The sequence below is a fragment of the Hemiscyllium ocellatum genome, chromosome 1 (genome assembly GCF_020745735.1).
Source record: "Hemiscyllium ocellatum isolate sHemOce1 chromosome 1, sHemOce1.pat.X.cur, whole genome shotgun sequence".
NCBI classification, from domain to species: Eukaryota; Metazoa; Chordata; class Chondrichthyes; order Orectolobiformes; family Hemiscylliidae; genus Hemiscyllium; species Hemiscyllium ocellatum.
Window position 1 is genome coordinate 70,077,702 of NC_083401.1, and position 12,564 is coordinate 70,090,265.

The window sequence follows — 12,564 nt, forward strand, 5'->3', positions numbered from 1 at the left end:
CTCATCGGTCATGACCTGAGATTCTGTTTGACACTTAGCAACATGGAGTCTGTTCACAGCCAGCAGTGAGCTGAAGTTACCAGGGATCCGCTCTGACTTCCATGCTGAGATTTCTCCACACCTAAGCTTATTCAAAGCATTTTGTAAGTGTTCACAGGGAGGCATTGGCCTAGTCGTATTATTGCTCGACAATTAATCCAGAGATTCATGTTATGTTATGGGGATATGGGTTCAAATCCTACCATGGCAGGTTGCGAAGTTTAAATTCAGTAAAAGTCTGAAATTAAGATTCTAACAATGACTCAACGCAACTAATTCACTAACATCCTTTAGGGAAAGAAACAGCCAGCCTTACTTGGTCTGACTATATGCAACTCCATACACACAACAATATGGTTGACTCTTAACTGCTGTCCTGGTAATTAGGGATGGGCAATAAATGCCAGCCTAGCCAGTGATATCCTCATCCCATGAATGAATGCAAAAAAAATGAAGCTGAGGTACTCTGTGTCATTAATAATGTGTTTAACACTCAATGACTCGGAATAGGACATTCATCTCCTCAACACTATTCCAATACTTGATATGATCATGGCCAATCCTCTATCGTGATGTTGTATTCTTGCTTTCTCCCCATACCTCAAACTGTATCTGTCATTTTCATGAATACTGTCGTAACATTGCCTCTGCAGCCTTCTGTAGTAGAGAATTCCATAGAGAAGAATTTTTTTCCTCATCTCAGTCCTAGATGGTCTAACCTGTATCCTAAGACTATCACCTCTGGTTCTAGTCTCCTCAAACAGGGAAATGTTGTCGCTGCACCTAGAACAAACACAGAGACTGTTGGAGAAACTCAGCAAGTCTGTCAGCATCCGTGGAGAGAGAAAAACCGAGTTAATTATTTCATCCAGAATGACTTTTGTTCAGTTCAATTTATTCAGCATTCTCCATGTTTGTATCAGAATTCTAGCATCCACCGTATATTGCTTTTTTAACTCCCTACATTTAGTCTGCCCAGCCCTGTTAGAATGTTATACTTTTCAATAAGATTCCCTCTCATTTTTCTAAACTCTAGTGTTTAAAGGGCTAAACAAACCAATCTGTCTTCATAGGGCTGTCTGCCAAGTGAACTAATTCAAAAAATGTGGTGCTGGAAAAGCACAGCAGGTCCAGCAGCATCTGAGGAGCAGGTGAATTGATGCTTCGGCCATAAGCCCTTCATCAAGAATATGGGAGCCAAGGGGGCTGAGAGATGAAAGGGAGGGGGGTGGGACTGAGGGGAAGGTAGCTATGAAGGCGATAGGTAGGTGAAGGTGGGTCATAGGTCAGAGCTGAGGGTGAAGCAGATAGGTGGGAAGGAAGATGGACAGGTAGGACAGGTCAAGACGACAGTGCTGAATTGGAGGGTTGGATCTGGGATAAGGTGGGGGGAGGGGAGAAGAGGAAACTGGTGAAACCGACATTGATTCCATGTGTTGGAAGGTCCCAATGCAGAAGATGAGGCATTACTCCTCCAGGCATCGGGTGGCTTGGATTTGGTGGTGGCCCAGGACTTGCATGTCCTTGGCAGAGTGGAAGGGGGAGTTGAAGTGGTCAGCCACAGGGTGGTGGGGTTATTGGGTGTGTGTGTCCCAGAGATGTTCTTTGAAACATTCCAAAAGTTGACTTCCAGGCCAATCTATTATTCCCGATGATAAATGAGGAAGCAGTGTTTGCCAGGACATCTGGAAAGCCCCTTGCTCTTTTGAAAATAGCACCATGGGACTTTTATGGTGGCGAGAGTCTCATTTGAAAGACAGCACATCGGGGAGACCACATTGGGAGCAACGGACACAGTCGATGAGTTTCCTGTCTCCCCAATATAATCCTCACTTCCTCCAAGTGACCTAAGCCTAGCCTTAGCTTCTGTTTGTCAATCAATTCTCAATCCATACCAATATATTATCTCTTCTACAATATGCTATAATTATACCCACTAACCTATTACGTGGAATCTTACAAAAAGCCACAGCCACTGGTTTTCCTTATTTATTCTATTAGTTACATTCACAGAAAAAACCCTTCAGATTATTTGAGAATGATTGGTCTTTCCTGCTGAAGGTCAAACCTGCGGGCTGTGACCAATTCTGTTCATATTCTTCAAGTGATCTGTTATTGCAAATTTTCCAATAAACACTAGCATTTTCCCAACTACTGATATTAGGCTAATTAGTCAGTGATTCTGTCTTTTTCCCTTTTTTTTAAATAATGAGGTTATATTTGCCACCCTCCAATCTGTAGGATCTTCTCTAGTCGATAGAATTTTGGAAGATGACCATCAGTATATCCAATATTTCCAGGTCCACTTCCTTTAATTCTCTGGGTTAGAGATTATCTAGGAGGACCTGGAGATTTCTCACCCTTTCAACTCATTCATTTCTCCAGTTTAATATTGATTTCCTTCAGTTCCAACCACTCACTATACCATTTCACTAGTTCCCTCACTCTTCTGGGATGCTATTTCTGTCCTCTTTTGTGAAGACAGAGTAGTCAGCAATGAAGTAACTCCACAGAGGCCAGTAGCTCATCACCAAGTTTCTGTTTATTTACATGTGAGCAGTCCTTGACTTTAGTGCTGCCTCATTCAGAGTCAGGTACCAGGGTGGCAGTGTCTTTGACATTCCCTTTTTTCATATGTAAGCCATGGTTCCCTGATTGAACCAGGTTAACAGCCCCAGTCAGAGAACCCACTTCTTAAGAAGTCTAGTTGATCTTATTAAAGTCACTGCAGGAAAATGCATAAAAAGTGCAGTGAGTTGCTCCCAATGTTGAGTTGGCTATGCCAGCTTTCCACCTGGTTCTGCCACAAATCTTGTCATAGCTTCTCAGATTCCATCGCTGGATTTTAAAGTTCTCATCCTTGTTCCCAAATTATTCCATTGTGTCTTCCTTTAGGACCTTGTGATCAATTCCAGCACAGTAGCCCTCTGTGAAATTCAAGCTCATCAAACCCAGGTTTCTTCAATGTTTCAGATTTCAATTGTTCCATTGTATAACTAGACCAGACATGCCTTCAGTTGATGGGCCCTAAACTCTTCAATGTCCTCTCCAAATCTCTCTATCCCTGTCTTTCCTTCTTCAAGATGTTCTTAAAAACCTATCTCTTTGGTAAGCTTTGGTCTTCTACGTCGATACAATTTTATATGGTCCAATGTAAGATTCTGCCTTAGAATGCTCTTGTCAATTACCTTCGGCATTCTATTACATTGAAAGCATAAGTTCTAACTTGTAAATTTCCATATTAGTTTACAGTCAAGCCAATGATTGAATTAATCAGATTACAAGAATTTAACGTATTCAGTTTTTGCTTTGTGATTCGTTGTTCTGTGAAATTTTAATTGGTTTGAATTTTGGTTCATTTGTCAGCCTCAGAAGAGAGCCTTTGGTCACAGATAGACAAGTTTAATACAGTCTTTTCCTTTTGAAGGAGAAAGCCTGTAATATTTGGACTTCAGATTCCTCTCAGTGCCAGTTTGGCTCAGCTCGTGGCACACTTCCCTCAGAATTAGAAAACCATCATATAAGTTCATTATCCAGACCAATAATTTCAGTCCCTAGTAGGTGCTGTCTTTCAAATGAGACTCTCGTCACTATAAAAGTCCCATGGCGCTATTTTCAAAAGAGCAAGGGGTTGTCCAGATGTCCTGGCAAACACTGCTTCCTCATTTATCATCGGGAATAACAGATTGGCCTGGAAGTTGAACTAGAATTTATGACCATTCTGTCAATGTCAAGTTGCACTCAGGTTTCTTGCCAATCCATTAGCAATAAGATGAGAGTAAAATAGGTATAAATTACTGTAATTGGGTGGCGTGGTTTGAATGTAGTTGGAACAGAACCAATATGGCCTCAACAGTTCAGAGCGAAAGACAATCCAAGATGGAGATTTCTTTCCCCTATCAGATTGAAACTGGGGAATAAGAGCTCTCTGAGTAACAAGAAATTTATAGTAGGCTCAATGGTTAGCGCTGCCGACTCACAGCACCAGATTCCCAGGTTCAGTTCCAGGCTCAGTGACTGTCAGTATGGAGTTTGCACATTTTCCTCATGTCTGCTTGGGTTTCCTCCAGATGCAGTGGTTTTCTCCCGCAGTCCAGAGATGGGCAGGTTAGGTGGATTGGCCATGCTAAATAACCTGCACATCCCTGGACACTTTGGGCAATGTGGGTTAGCCATGGAAAAGACAGGGTTACTGGGATAGGATAGGGTGGGTCCATGTGAGTTGCTCTTCGGAGAGTCGGTGTGGATGCGAAGGGCCGAATGGCCTGTTTCAAAACTTTTGGGATTCTATGATCTTGCCTTTGCCAAAAACAAGATATAAACTCTCCTGAACAAAAGAGTGGCAAGATCAGACTAGGTTCTTAGCTGATCTACATCCCAGGCCATGTGTGTGAAAGCAGGTGACAAAGGTATTGTTCACCACATGTCCAGAGTTGCCAAGACAGTGGAGCAGAATTGTATGTGATTCCATTACTGAATAGGAAAAATGAGACATTCACTGTGCTATCTCCCTTGCTTGCTGTGGGCATGTGCTCAAATCATCACCACAGAGTCCCTACAGTGTGCAAACGACCCTCCAAAGAGTATCCCACCTAGAACCATTTCCCCAGCTTATTTCCCCTGACAAATGCACCTAACCTACACAATCTGAACACTATGGGCAATTCATCATGACCAATTCACCTAACCTGCTCATCTTTGGACTGTGGGAGGAAACCAGAACATGCAAAGGAAACTCACACAGATATGGGGAGAGTGTGCAAACTCCACACAGACAGTCGCCAGAGACTGGAATCAAACCTGGGTCCCTGGTGCTGTGAGGCAGCAGTGCTATCCATTGAGCTACCATGCCGCCCAAATAGTTCAGCTGGAACTTGTTGATCAACTACCTCGCAGTGAAAACTCACAGTTCATTCATGAAGCAGAAAGGTAGTCACTGCGTTGAACAAAACTGAGTATCATGGATCAGAAAGTGACCACAGATTACCTTACCACCCTAGACTGCGAAACCAATAGATTGCTGAGTCACCTTGGATTGCTCATTCAGTGGGCTATAAATTGGGTATAGCAGGTCAGGGGGTGTTTGCCAGAAATTATCAGAGGACTGTGAGATTTCTGAGAGTCAGCTTCCAGCACCTTTACCACCAAAGTCTGGTTTAATGTTCAACACCAACGTCTCCATGGTCATTTTTGAGCTGTGGGAACCAATGACATGGTAGGGATCAAATTTTATGCCATTTCAATTTGCATAAGATAGCAAACATCATTTGACAACAACTTTTCTTTTCAAAATAACCAGCACATGGTAAAAAAACACATTAATTTGCAAGGAATTAATTACTTCAGTGACTTTATGTTTCCTTGGCTGCCAGCCATTTGTTGACATGTTTAAAACTATTTGCTGCCCTTGACAACCTTCCCCTGTTTCTCTCCCACCACTCCCACCTTGCGTATTTGTGTCCACTCTTCCTCCAACTATCCAGGCACTCACTTCTCCTCTTACCCAGCAGACTCTCACTTCCCCCAGCCTCCCCCATTAGATTGTCTTTCCGTGCCGTCTCAGCTGGCAGCCTCTTGCTCCTCCTAGCCTCACCCAGAGGATTCTCACTCCACCAACTTTACTTGTCAGACTCCTGCTGTCCTCCATGTGTTTTGAATGCAGTAGCAGGTCTGCCAACAGAGGATAGAGTGAGAAGTCAGGATTTCGTGATAGAAATGCAGATGTCCATATTTGAGTCTGGGGTGTCAGACTAAAGGACAAACTGAATCAAACCTTCCCTGAAGATCAGTAATATCAGATGGCTGCCAATGTGCTGATGGCAGACCCTGACTACTTGGTACTGGCTAAGGTCTGACTTGCCCAACCAGCCAGAACACAGAGCCAGGAGCTGAAGCATGAGGCCACTTGAGATCTCGCTCCCTCCTGGATTGGAGCTTGCAACTCCCATAGTCTATGGCCATTAGCTGAATCCAGGATCATGATCAATAAACCTGATGTTACTGATCCTGTATTTACTGTCACATGGCACAGAGCAGCAGTCTAACAAAAATTCATCAAAGTATTTCAGTTCAGCAGGTACAATAAAGGAGAATGGTGAAGGACTCTGAGTATAATTTCTGTCCCTGTCACCTCTCCATTGTCCTCGTTATTTGTAAAAGATAGAATCTGTCTGCCTGGAATAGCATGATCACAACTGACATGAACCACTTGTTTGATAATGCTTATATGACTATAGTACCAAATAAGAGATACTACTTAATTTTATAAAATTCTTTCTATGGTAAGTGGCGGGGTACATCATTTGTTACCCATCCTTAATTGCCGTTGAGAAGCTGGTGATAAGGTATCATCTTTGCAGTGTATTCGGTTAAGAAAAGTTCCAGAATTTTGACCCAGTGACAGTGAAGCAATTGCAATATCAATCCAAATGAGCACACTGTGTGACTTAGAGGGAAACCTGCAGGCAGTGGCATTTGCATGTGTTTTTCCTCTTGTCATTTTAAGTGGTAAACATGGAAAGTTTGGAAGATGTTATCAAAGAAAGATTGCTGAAGTACATCATACTTTAGTGTTGTTGAAGTGCAATCATTCAGACTATTAGAAATCACACTCCTGACTTGTGCCTTGTGGATGGTGGATAGAGATTGGAGAGTTAGAAGATGGATTATTTGCTTCAAAATTCTTAGCCTCTGACCTACTTTTGTATTTTAAGTATTTATATGGCGAGCTCAGTTTATTTGTGGGTCAATAGTAAGCCTGAGGATGTTGGTAGCAGGGGATTTCTGCCTTTGTTCTGTTTTTGGGGTGTGATCTGACATCTTTAACATTGATTAATGTTTCAATAGAATTTATTTTTGAGTTTGGATTTTTGAGTTTGAACAAATGCGAGATGAGTTTTCTGTAACTGAAGGGATTTATTGGTTAATTTGTGTTTCTGTATCCGTGGTGATTTCTTTTTTAAAAATCAGTCTGAAAAAGTAGTCTTGGAGGAAAATGGAAATTTGTTTACATTGGGGCAGTTTATGTGCAAATCCAGTAAATATGTAATGGTTTAAACTTTCAGATAGAAGAATCTAGAATTTTTGGGATGTTTACAATGTTCATTGTATGCTTGTAATGAGGTCAGCCAGGTGGACCTCATAGAATATGAGTTCCCTGATTGAGGCTGTTAAGCTGGTCCAATCAGGGAGTCCTGGCTGATAGATAAGAACAATAGTGTCCCTTTGATGTGAAGGGCACTGCTTGTCACTGGCCACTTGGGCGTTTCTTTTCATCCTGGTGGTGGAAACTAAATAAAAATTCATACACCTTGTGTCTCATACCTGCACACACACATCATGGGTGCTGAGGAAATAAAAGATAGGATTCAAAATCTGCTAAGTGAAGGGACTGACTCTGAGCTGGTTAGTCACAGCCTGTATACTGTGTTTATGTGAATACAGGGTGACAGGATATAAGTCTCTGTGCTGGCTGATTTGTCTGTGCATTGGGCCAAATGGCCACAAATACCACCAAGGAGCTAAAAAAAAATAAACAGGAGTGCTAGAGGTTCCGTTCACTCTGAGAACTGGCTCTGAGGAAGGTGGACCACAATCAAATACTATCTGTGTAAAAATAAAAGGTGATCTGGTGCCTGGATTCTGGCCTCTTTGGAGTTATTTCACTCATTTTTTGGGGCATAGAAAAAAAAGGAAAAAAAAAGAGTTTTCAATAAAACCCATTCAGTTTAATTCAGACCAGAAGTGCGTTTCTACAATCCTGAAGGGGTTATGTGAATATATGAAAATCTAGACTCAGTTTTATAAGGGAGAAGCTATTAGGTTTTGAAACTGGGTGTTGAAGCCTTGGAGAAAGTGCTATAAAAGGGTGATCTTGGGATTAGTGCGATTACACTTTAATTGCATATTTCAAAATCTTTAGATGTATGTTACATTAAAATAGTTTGGTTTATTCTATTTTATCTTCATTTCTTTTGTGTAATAAGCTTCTGATTAATTGTTAAAACAAAATCTGCAAAGTTACATGCTTAGGTTTTAGTGTTACCCCACCTTGTTAGAAGCAAAAAGACCAAGTATGATCTATCAAACCAGATTTCAATCTAGGATCTGATCTAGTGTGACCATTCCAATTAATTTTCTGGTCAACAGTAAATACTGTAATTTATTTATGGTGAGGGAAATCAGCCATGATAATGTTGTTGAATCTCAAGGAGAGGCCACTAGAATGTTGGAAATAGTCTTTGCTGTTTGAATGGCATAAATGTTACTTCTAATTTCCAGCCCAGGCCTGAATGTTGTCCAGATTTTACTGCGTGTGCACTCAGACTCCTTTCCTATTGGAGCAATTGCAATTTCTAGTAAACATTATACAATCATCAGTGAACATTCCACTTCTGACCTTTGGCTGGAAGAATGTTTATTGATGAAGCAGCAGAAGATGGTTGAGCTAAGGCCATTTCCACCCGGAACACCTCCAGCAATGTTCTTCACCTGATATTATGCCTCAATTGAGTAGCACGCTGGAAATAAACTCCTGCCATATCCAGAGTCATCACAAAAGTTAAAGATTTTTAAAGGTATATAGCATTCCTCAATTTACCTGTCATTTAGATCTAGGTTGACCAAAACAAGGACCAGGTTCTGCGCTTAACAACAATTATTATTATAAATTTATAGATTCTAACTACAGATAAACAATTATGAACTATCACCATATAACTATACTAGTTAAGCCTCTAACCCACTTATAAAACACCCCTTATACAGACACAAATAAAATGGATCTGATAGGTGGAGGGAAAGATTAGGAACCCATTAGCCCTGGTCACAATGTTTGCTGAGATGATCCTTTTGCTGATCAGAACACTGCTCCTCAATCTTTCCATAAACTTTTACTTGTTTGCAGAAGGCACAGGGTGACTGGTCACACCTATAAATACCTCTGATTGACTCATTCGAACTAACAACTTACAGTAACTGATGAGATGACATAAACTGGCTAATGTCAGGCTTGAGATTTTGCTTTACTTCAGAGCAGAAGAACACAGTTCCTTCCCTCTCAGGGATCCAAAAAAAGGATTTTCCCAAACATTCACACCTCCAAGCTGTTCCACTAACTGGGAACCAATCACAATGTTATTGGTAGGCAGGAGGCCATTCTCATTGATATGTGGTCACTAGTCCACAGGCCAATCTGCTACATTTTGCCAGCAAATCTCCATTCGCACACAATCCTTCAACCTCAGCTCATCTGTAACTAGACTTTTCTTATGCTTAGACCAACAGCTGTGTAAATAGCACTTACAGTAAGTGTTAGGTAATTTACTTTTTAGAAGTGCAGCAATTCTGCAATAATCCTTGACTTTTAAAACAGTCATTTTCCCAATTCTATCCACAGTGAAAATATAGGAAAATAACATATTGTCTTTACACCTCTGATAATCACAACAAACTTCCTTTATGACTGGTACAGCTTGATTCGGTGGAGTTTTCCTCCAATTCCCATTGACTTCAATTTTGCTAGGGTTTCTTGATGCCATTCTAAGTCAAATGATGTTTTTATGTCAAGAGCAATCCTACCTTTTTTCTTGAACACAGCTCTGTTGTCCATGTTTGGACCAAGGCTTTAATAGATTAACATTCCTGATAAAGGGCTTTTGCCCGAAATGTCGATTTTCCTGCTCCTCGGATGCTGCCTGACCTACTGTGTTTTTCCAGCACCACTCTAATCTTCACTGTGGTCTCCAGCATCTGCAATCTTCACTTTCACTTAATTGAGTGATCCTATCAGAACCTAGACTGAGTACCAGTGAGCAGGTTATCACTGACAATGTGCCATGTGATAACACTATCAGTGCCCCTTCCAGCATTTTGCTGATGATTGAGAACAGACTGGTAGGGAGTAACTGGAAACATTGGATTTTTCCTCCTTTTTGTGGATCCGACATACCTGGGCAATTTTCTGGGTATATGCCAGTGTATTGTACAAGAACATCTTGTCATGCAATTGCAAGTTCTGAAACACAGGCCTTCAGACTATTGGTGGGCTGTGGTCAAGGCTGATAGTTTTGGAGTATTCAGTATTTCCATCCTTTTCTTTATATCACATCAAGTGAACCAAATTGGCTGCAAACTGACGTCTGTGATACTTAGGACCAGGATCAAGATGGCTCATCCTGTTGAAGATGGTTGTCATTGCTGCAGCCTGGTTATTTGTACTGATTGTGCTGGCCTCCCCCAACATCAAATGTAAGGATATGTGTGGAAGCTCCTCATCATGTTAGTTGTTTAGGCCCAGATTTACCAACAGGAAGGGAAACATTGCTGCAGCATAGGTGGGAGTTGCCTGTCGGATCCCTATGAGACTCCAATGTAGGAGACTCCAAGAGAATTCTTTGGGAAATTGAAGTTTCTGATGGCTAATTTCCCTCCTACATTAGAAACCCTCTATGAGTATCCATTGAAATAGAAGAATTCAGAGTTTTTCACTGCAGTTAATTAAATAGTTATTCAGGAAGCATTAGAGGGCGGCACGGTGGCACAGTGGTTAGCACTGCTGCCTCACAGCACCAGAGACCCGGGTTCAATTCCCGACTCAGGCGACTGACTGTGTGGAGTTTGCACGTTCTCCCCGTGTCTGCGTGGGTTTCCTCCAGGTGCTCCGGTTTCCTCCCACAGTCCAAAGATGTGTGGGTCAGGTGAATTGGCCATGCTAAATTGCCCGTAGTGTTAGGTAAGGGGTAAATGTAGGGGTATGGGTGGGTTGCGCTTCGGCGGGTCGGTGTGGACTTGTTGGGCCGAAGGGCCTGTTTCCACACTGTAAGTAATCTAATCTAATCTAGACTATTGAAAACCTAAGGTTGAATCTTATGTATTTTTGGGTGAGTGTAATTTGTGTTGAGTTTTAAATTACATAACAGATGATGAAGCAACCTACTCTGCCTCCCACAGTACCCTTGAAAGTTGCTTGATTAATTGTTCACATCTGGTCAATATAGGCATCTTTTTAAGTCATTATTGCTATGCCAGTGTTCATTTTGTAAGCACCAATTTTATGGTGCAAATTATCTTTGACCAACATTTGGATCCTGAGTAGGTTCACTCCACATGCTTTGCGGATGATGAAATAGTTGTAAATGAAATGTAGTTTGAGTTTGCAAATACATATTTTGTGTAGTAGCCCCTTCAATGTCCTATTGTCCATCAGACATGGATTTGGTGCTTTGGCCCATTAAACTGACACTAACTCCACTGAGCCTGGGAACTTTTCCCAGCCATTTTCCAGTTGCACTTTGTATCTAGAGAACAGCAAGTAATGGCAGCTTGCAGATACATCATAGCACCGGACTCCACCTGGTCTCCAGATACCCAACATCCAACCTCCTCCCCTTTCGCCCACCCCAACCACCAACTCAGAGCCTCCATGTCCCCTTTTAGTTTGCATTGCCCCAACAGTCCATGTGGAACTCCACCACAATGAACTATACTTGCAAGTTTCCTTCCTGCCCATGAACCCTGACATTACACTTAATAATGCCCACCCTGAACTTCTACTTTCACTCTGTGCAGGTTACAATGGTGGTCACTGAGAATAAACCCTTTTCCATAGCTTTCCATGCCCTCTGATGCTCTGATCCACACCCACTGCTAAACATCATGAGATCTTTCCTCACCACCCTTATCCACAAATAACTTGTGTTATCACTCCTCATCATCTCTTTTGGCAATGGTCCCACCTGCCCCTGCAGGGTGGTTCTGTATCCTCCTGAAGGTTCAATGGATTGACCACCAGGATTGTATTTGCCCCAGAGTTTGATGTGGAAGAGCAGACTCCTGACTCCTGTATTTGCTTCTCCCTGAAAGATGGTATGCAGTTCTCCTGATTGCTGGCACTTGCCTCCAGGACTGAGCAGTGACCACTCCCCAGACTATAGTGGGACATATTCCACATTCGAGCATGAAAGTCTGTGGCCAAACCCTTGGACTGTCCACAGTTTGTGTCTCTGACTGATAGGATCAGTAACCCCTGATAGAACACCACCCCTTGACTGGCCTGAGGATGATCCCCTGCCTACTTTCTAAAATTGCCTCTTGGTTGAATAAATATTCAGTTTGTTTTCCATACAGATAGCAGGCACATGCTGTCAGTGTTAGACTGAGGGCTTAGTGTGTTGTAAAGCAAGACTCCTTTCTCCACTTAGATCTCTGCTGACAGGCACTATGTCTATGTCTCTGGCAGAAGCCGGTTTAGGCTCAGGCAGAAGCATTGGCATGTTAACAGACAAGGTAAGGCCTGGGTGGTGCAAACATTTAGATCGGTGCCAAGTGAGTGAACACTAAGACCGTCAGTGAACAGGCCTCTAATGGAGCCAATCCGTGAGCCTGTGTGCAAACAATCCTGGCAGCAGCCTTTCAGTGTTAGTTGCTCGAGCAGTCTGTAATGTGAGCATCTGCTTCCTGAGTAAGTGTACTGGAGAGGACCCGAGAGATTGGCAAATGTTGGCCAATGCCCATGGACGAGGTATA